Genomic DNA, 7,407 nt, shown 5'->3' on the forward strand with positions numbered 1-7,407 from the left:
TTAAATAGAGTTTTTATCCTGGAAGACGAAAGGTCACAAGGTGTGACCTTTCGTCTTAGAGGATGATAACTCGATTTAAACATTATTTTATTCAGATCACTTGAATATATAACCAATGAACAAGTAACCTGAGTAAAATATTGTTTAAATAGAGTTTTGATCCTGGAAGACGAAAGGTCACAAGGTGTGACCTTTCATCTTCCAGGATGATAACTCGATTTAAACATTATTTTATTCAGGTTACTTGAATATATAACCAATGAACAAGTAACCTGACTAAAATAATGTTTAAATAGAGTTTTTATCCTGGAAGACGAAAGGTCACAAGGTGTGACCTTTCGTCTTAGAGGATGATAACTCGATTTAAACATTATTTTAGTCAGATCACTTGAATATATAACCAATGAACAAGTAACCTGACTTAAATATTGTTTAAATAGAGTTTTGATCCTGGAAGACGAAAGGTCACAAGGTGTGACCTTTCGTCTTCCAGGATGATAATTCGATTTAAACATTATTTTAGTCAGATTAATTGAATATATAACCATTGAACAATTAACCTGACTAAAATACTGTTTAAATAGAGTTTTTATCCTGGAAGACGAAAGATCACAAGGTGTGACCTTTCGTCTTCCAGGATGATAACTCGTTTTAAAGATTATTTTAGTCAGGTTACTTGAATATATAACCAATGAACAAGTAACCTGACTAAAATAATGTTTAAATAGAGTTTTTGTCCTGGAAGACGAAAGGTCACAAGGTGTGACCTTTCGTCTTCCAGGATGATAACTCGATTTAAAGATTATTTTAGTCAGGTTACTTGAATATATAACCAATGAACAAGTAACCTGACTAAAATAATGTTTAAATAGAGTTTTTGTCCTGCAAGACGAAAGGTCACAAGGTGTGACCTTTCGTCTTAGAGGATGATAACTCGATTTAAACATTATTTTAGTCAGGTTACGTGAATATATAACCAATGAACAAGTAACTTGACTAAAATATTGTTTAAGTAGAGTTTTTATCCTGGAAGACGAAAGGTCCCAAGGTGTGACCTTTCGTCTTCCAGGATGATAACTCGATTTAAACATTATTTTATTCAGGTTACTTGAATATATAACCAATGAACAAGTAACCTGACTAAAATAATGTTTAAATAGAGTTTTTATCCTGGAGGACGAAAGGTCACAAGGTGTGACCTTTCGTCTTAGAGGATGATAACTCGATTTAAACATTATTTTAGTCAGATCACTTGAATATATAACCAATGAACAAGTAACCTGAGTAAAATATTTTTTAAATAGAGTTTTGATCCTGGAAGACGAAAGGTCACAAGGTGTGACCTTTCGTCTTCCAGGATGATAATTCGATTTAAACATTATTTTAGTCAGATTAATTGAATATATAACCATTGAACAAGTAACCTGACTAAAATATTATTTAAATAAAGTTTTGATCCTGGAAGACGAAAGGTCACAAGGTGTGACCTTTCGTCTTCCAGGATGATAACTCGATTTAAACATTATTTTAGTCAGGTTACTAGAATATATAACCAATGAACAAGTAACCTGACTAAAATACTATTTAAATAGAGTTTTTATCCTAGAAGACGAAAGGTCCCAAGGTGTGACATTTTGTCTTCCAGGATGATAACTCAATTTAAACATTATTTTAGTCAGGTTACTTGAATATATATCCAATGAACAAGTAACTTGACTAAAATATTGTTTAAATAGAGTTTTTATCCTGGAAGACGAAAGGTCACAAGGTGTGACCTTTCGTCTTCCAGGATGATAACTCGTTTTAAAGATTATTTTAGTCAGGTTACTTGAATATATAACCAATGAACAAGTAACCTGACTAAAATAATGTTTAAATAGAGTTTTTGTCCTGGAAGACGAAAGGTCACAAGGTGTGACCTTTCGTCTTCCAGGATGATAACTCGATTTAAAGATTATTTTAGTCAGGTTACTTGAATATATAACCAATGAACAAGTAACCTGACTAAAATAATGTTTAAATAGAGTTTTTGTCCTGGAAGACGAAAGGTCACAAGGTGTGACCTTTCGTCTTAGAGGATGATAACTCGATTTAAACATTATTTTAGTCAGGTTACTTGAATATATAACCAATGAACAAGTAACTTGACTAAAATATTGTTTAAGTAGAGTTTTTATCCTGGAAGACGAAAGGTCCCAAGGTGTGACCTTTCGTCTTCCAGGATGATAACTCGATTTAAAGATTATTTTAGTCAGGTTACTTGAATATATAACCAATGAACAAGTAACCTGACTAAAATAATGTTTAAATAGAGTTTTTGTCCTGCAAGACGAAAGGTCACAAGGTGTGACCTTTCGTCTTAGAGGATGATAACTCGATTTAAACATTATTTTAGTCAGGTTACGTGAATATATAACCAATGAACAAGTAACTTGACTAAAATATTGTTTAAGTAGAGTTTTTATCCTGGAAGACGAAAGGTCCCAAGGTGTGACCTTTCGTCTTCCAGGATGATAACTCGATTTAAACATTATTTTATTCAGGTTACTTGAATATATAACCAATGAACAAGTAACCTGACTAAAATAATGTTTAAATAGAGTTTTTATCCTGGAGGACGAAAGGTCACAAGGTGTGACCTTTCGTCTTAGAGGATGATAACTCGATTTAAACATTATTTTAGTCAGATCACTTGAATATATAACCAATGAACAAGTAACCTGAGTAAAATATTTTTTAAATAGAGTTTTGATCCTGGAAGACGAAAGGTCACAAGGTGTGACCTTTCGTCTTCCAGGATGATAATTCGATTTAAACATTATTTTAGTCAGATTAATTGAATATATAACCATTGAACAAGTAACCTGACTAAAATATTATTTAAATAAAGTTTTGATCCTGGAAGACGAAAGGTCACAAGGTGTGACCTTTCGTCTTCCAGGATGATAACTCGATTTAAACATTATTTTAGTCAGGTTACTAGAATATATAACCAATGAACAAGTAACCTGACTAAAATACTATTTAAATAGAGTTTTTATCCTAGAAGACGAAAGGTCCCAAGGTGTGACATTTTGTCTTCCAGGATGATAACTCAATTTAAACATTATTTTAGTCAGGTTACTTGAATATATATCCAATGAACAAGTAACTTGACTAAAATATTGTTTAAATAGAGTTTTTATCCTGGAAGACGAAAGGTCACAAGGTGTGACCTTTCGTCTTCCAGGATGATAACTCGTTTTAAAGATTATTTTAGTCAGGTTACTTGAATATATAACCAATGAACAAGTAACCTGACTAAAATAATGTTTAAATAGAGTTTTTGTCCTGGAAGACGAAAGGTCACAAGGTGTGACCTTTCGTCTTCCAGGATGATAACTCGATTTAAAGATTATTTTAGTCAGGTTACTTGAATATATAACCAATGAACAAGTAACCTGACTAAAATAATGTTTAAATAGAGTTTTTGTCCTGGAAGACGAAAGGTCACAAGGTGTGACCTTTCGTCTTAGAGGATGATAACTCGATTTAAACATTATTTTAGTCAGGTTACTTGAATATATAACCAATGAACAAGTAACTTGACTAAAATATTGTTTAAGTAGAGTTTTTATCCTGGAAGACGAAAGGTCCCAAGGTGTGACCTTTCGTCTTCCAGGATGATAACTCGATTTAAACATTATTTTATTCAGGTTACTTGAATATATAACCAATGAACAAGTAACCTGACTAAAATAATGTTTAAATAGAGTTTTTATCCTGGAGGACGAAAGGTCACAAGGTGTGACCTTTCGTCTTAGAGGATGATAACTCGATTTAAACATTATTTTAGTCAGATCACTTGAATATATAACCAATGAACAAGTAACCTGAGTAAAATATTTTTTAAATAGAGTTTTGATCCTGGAAGACGAAAGGTCACAAGGTGTGACCTTTCGTCTTCCAGGATGATAATTCGATTTAAACATTATTTTAGTCAGATTAATTGAATATATAACCATTGAACAAGTAACCTGACTAAAATATTATTTAAATAAAGTTTTGATCCTGGAAGACGAAAGGTCACAAGGTGTGACCTTTCGTCTTCCAGGATGATAACTCGATTTAAACATTATTTTAGTCATGTTACTAGAATATATAACCAATGAACAAGTAACCTGACTAAAATACTATTTAAATAGAGTTTTTATCCTAGAAGACGAAAGGTCCCAAGGTGTGACATTTTGTCTTCCAGGATGACAACTCGATTTAAACATTATTTTAGTCAGGTTACTTGAATATATAACCAATGAACAAGTAACTTGACTAAAATATTGTTTAAATAGAGTTTTTATCCTTGAAGACGAAAGGTCACATGGTGTGATCTTTCGTCTTCCAGAATGAGAACTCGAATTAAAAATTATTTTAGTCAGGTTACTTGAATATATAACTGATGAGTCATAGATAGTCTAATTTATTGCCTTATTTAGTTTAGTTTTATTTTAGATTTGATTTTATTTTATTGCATTTTATTTTCTTTTAGAATATTTTACTTTAAATTGTCTTTTATTTTATTTTAGGAATGAATATATGGTGGAGGGTGCCTTGGGGCAAAAGAAAGAGGACTGGAGCAAATACAGCGCATGAATACGAAGATACGAGGCAAAAATATAATCTCCCCTTACCAGAAGCTTGGCACGGCCCGTGCCAACATGTGGCACGGCCGTGCGCGATCCCAGAGTCCACTTTTGCTGCTTTTCTTCAAGCCCAAGTTACCCTGTTGCAGCTTTACCGTTTTATCCTTTTAGTTGCTTAGTTTCTAAGTCAGATGTAAAGCTATAAATAGAGTAGCTCTCCACCATAAACATTCATGCTTTACTTTGTTTATTTCAATTGCTATTTTAATAAAAGTCTTTATTTTCCCTTTTACTTTCTTTGCAATTTACTTTACTGTTATTTTCTCTCTTCTTCCCCCATGTCTACGATGAACATGAGTGAGTAGACTTCTTCGTCTTGGGATTGTTGGGGAGTCTAATGACTCAATCCTAAACAAAACATGTCTAAACCCTAATTTCTATGTAGCCCTGATTTCTAATCTAGATTCACCGTCTTAACGTGGATTAACAATTATCAAACTGTGGAAGCGAAAGCGGAGGGTTTGATAATCGTTAATCCATCATCCCAAACATCAATTCATAAAGCGAGAGCGGAGTCTTGATGTTGGAACAAGTGAATCTAGACAATAATTGCAAAACAGTGAAATAGTCTTTGCAATTATTGAGACAATGAGTAGTTTCAATCCTCTATGCATCTTCTAGTAATCATGTCAGTGAAATAGGCTTGGTTACTAGAAGTAAACTCTCACTGGACTTTCATCGGAAAGGTGAGGGGCTAAGGGAAACCGGTCTTTAGAAATTAGTGTGTAAATCATGAAATTAGATGTTTAGGTTTTGTCTAGTGAAGGATTAGTCATTATGATGAACCAATGATCCTAAGGCCCCTTTATTATTATTGTTTTTACCTTCAGCAATCAAACTCTCTTTCATTAACTTTCTCTCCTCTAATCATTCACTAAAAGTTAATTAAGTTGAACAACTCCCTAGCGGAACGATAACTCTACTTACTACTATTACTTCGATATGCCGTGCACTTGCGGTTTGGCCCTATCAAGTTTTTGGCGCCGTTGCCGGGGAGTTAACTAATTTAATTAGCTTTTTCTTAGTGATTAGAATTTTCTCTTCTTTCTCTTTTCTTTTTATTTTTAACTTTTTATCTTTCTTCATCATTAACTTCTTGGAAAGCATAAAAATAATACCAACATGGCTGAAAGACGTGCTCTTAAAGAATACGTGACTCCTTCAATGGAAGAGCCATATGCTATTATTGTGTATCCAACGGTTGAAGATGAAGATTTTGAAATTAAGCCTGCCCAACTTAAAATGGTGCAGCAAAATTATTTTTCGGGATCCCCCGATGAGGATCCCAATCTCCATATCTCAACCTTTTGGCGGCTCACCGTAACATATAAGAAAAACCAAGAAACCTTGAGACTACATCTCTTCCCTTTTTCTCTAAAAGATAAGGCTCTCAATTGGTTCCATTCCCTAAGAGTTGGTTCCATCACTTCATGGGACCAGTTGAAGCGTGAATTTCTCATCCGTTTCCTTCCCCCATCAAAAATCGGCCAACTAAGGGCAAAGCTTTTTCAATTTACTCAAAAAGAAGGGGAATCTCTTCATGATTCATGGGGACATTTTAAGGATATGCTTAAACTTTGCCCCCTCCATGGAATAGAGGAATGGTTGATCATCCGCACTTTTTACAATGGTTTATCTCATGCTACTAAAATCTTTGTTGATACAGCTGCAGGTGGTGCTCTAATGAACAAAGACTTCGAAACAGCCTATGCGTTGATTGAAGACATGGCTCGAAATCTCTTTCTATGGACTGATGAAGAACTTGCTACAAAGTCTTCACCCTCCAAAAAGAGGGCAGGTATGTACGAAGTCTCTAACTATGACCACCTTGCTTCTAGGATTGATGCACTAACACACAAATTTGAAAAACTTAATGTTAGTGATACTACTCCTACATCCCCTTGTAAAACATGTAGTGAATGCAAACTAGGTAGTGTTGAGCAAATAAACTTTATTCAAAACAACCAAGGGGTAAGTTTTGACCAAAGCCCTAATGAAAATCCCTTGGTTCAAGGAACAACACCACCAAGTTATCCTAATGACCAAAAGGTTATTCAAAAGTCTAATCTTGAACTTTTAATGGAAAATTATCTTCTTAACCAATCCGAGCAGCTCAAAGAGCTTGCAAATCAAACTAGACTTTTGAATGACTCTTTTGTTTCACTTACATCAAAAGTAGACTCTATCTTCTCTCACAATAAGGTCTTAGAGGCTCAGCTCTCTCTAGTTGTTCAATTTTGCCAACCTAGAATGAACGCTGTTACACTTAGGAGTGGTAAGCAATTAGAAGACCCCTTAAGAGTCAAGCCTAGTGAGGAAGAGACTAGTGAACCGCAAGGTGAGATGGCTAAAGAAGAGAGTGAGAAACCACAAAGTGAGGAAGTTACACCACCTCCCTTCAAACCAAAGATTCCTTTCCCTCAAAGATTTGCCAAGTCTAAGCTTGATGAGCAATTTAAAAAGTTCATTGAAATGATGAATAAAATCTACATTGATGTTCCCTTCACCGATGTCCTAACTCAAATGCCCACCTATGCTAAATTTTTAAAAGAAATTCTTTCAAAAAAGAGAAAAATTGAGGAAAGTGAAACGGTGAACCTTACGGAGGAATGTAGTGCCATCATCCAAAATAAGTTGCCACCCAAGCTTAAGGATCCAGGAAGTTTCTCAATACCTTGTGTCATAGGGTCTGAAATAGTAAAGAGGGCAATGTGTGACTTAGGAGCCA

The 7,407-nt window shown here is 34.3% G+C and overlaps 1 non-coding gene across 1 annotated transcript; it reads right to left on the reverse strand.

The window, feature by feature from the left end:
- Window positions 1–6,167: 6,167 nt before the first annotated feature.
- On the reverse strand, window positions 6,168–6,274 carry LOC146899312 (small nucleolar RNA R71). Its single transcript, XR_015024405.1, has one exon. It is a non-coding gene; the product is annotated as a small nucleolar RNA R71 (small nucleolar RNA).
- Window positions 6,275–7,407: the final 1,133 nt, after the last annotated feature.

Source organism: Medicago sativa, chromosome 8 (genome assembly GCF_051527215.1).
Source record: "Medicago sativa cultivar Bolivia chromosome 8, Bolivia_mono, whole genome shotgun sequence".
Lineage (NCBI taxonomy): Eukaryota > Viridiplantae > Streptophyta > Magnoliopsida > Fabales > Fabaceae > Medicago > Medicago sativa.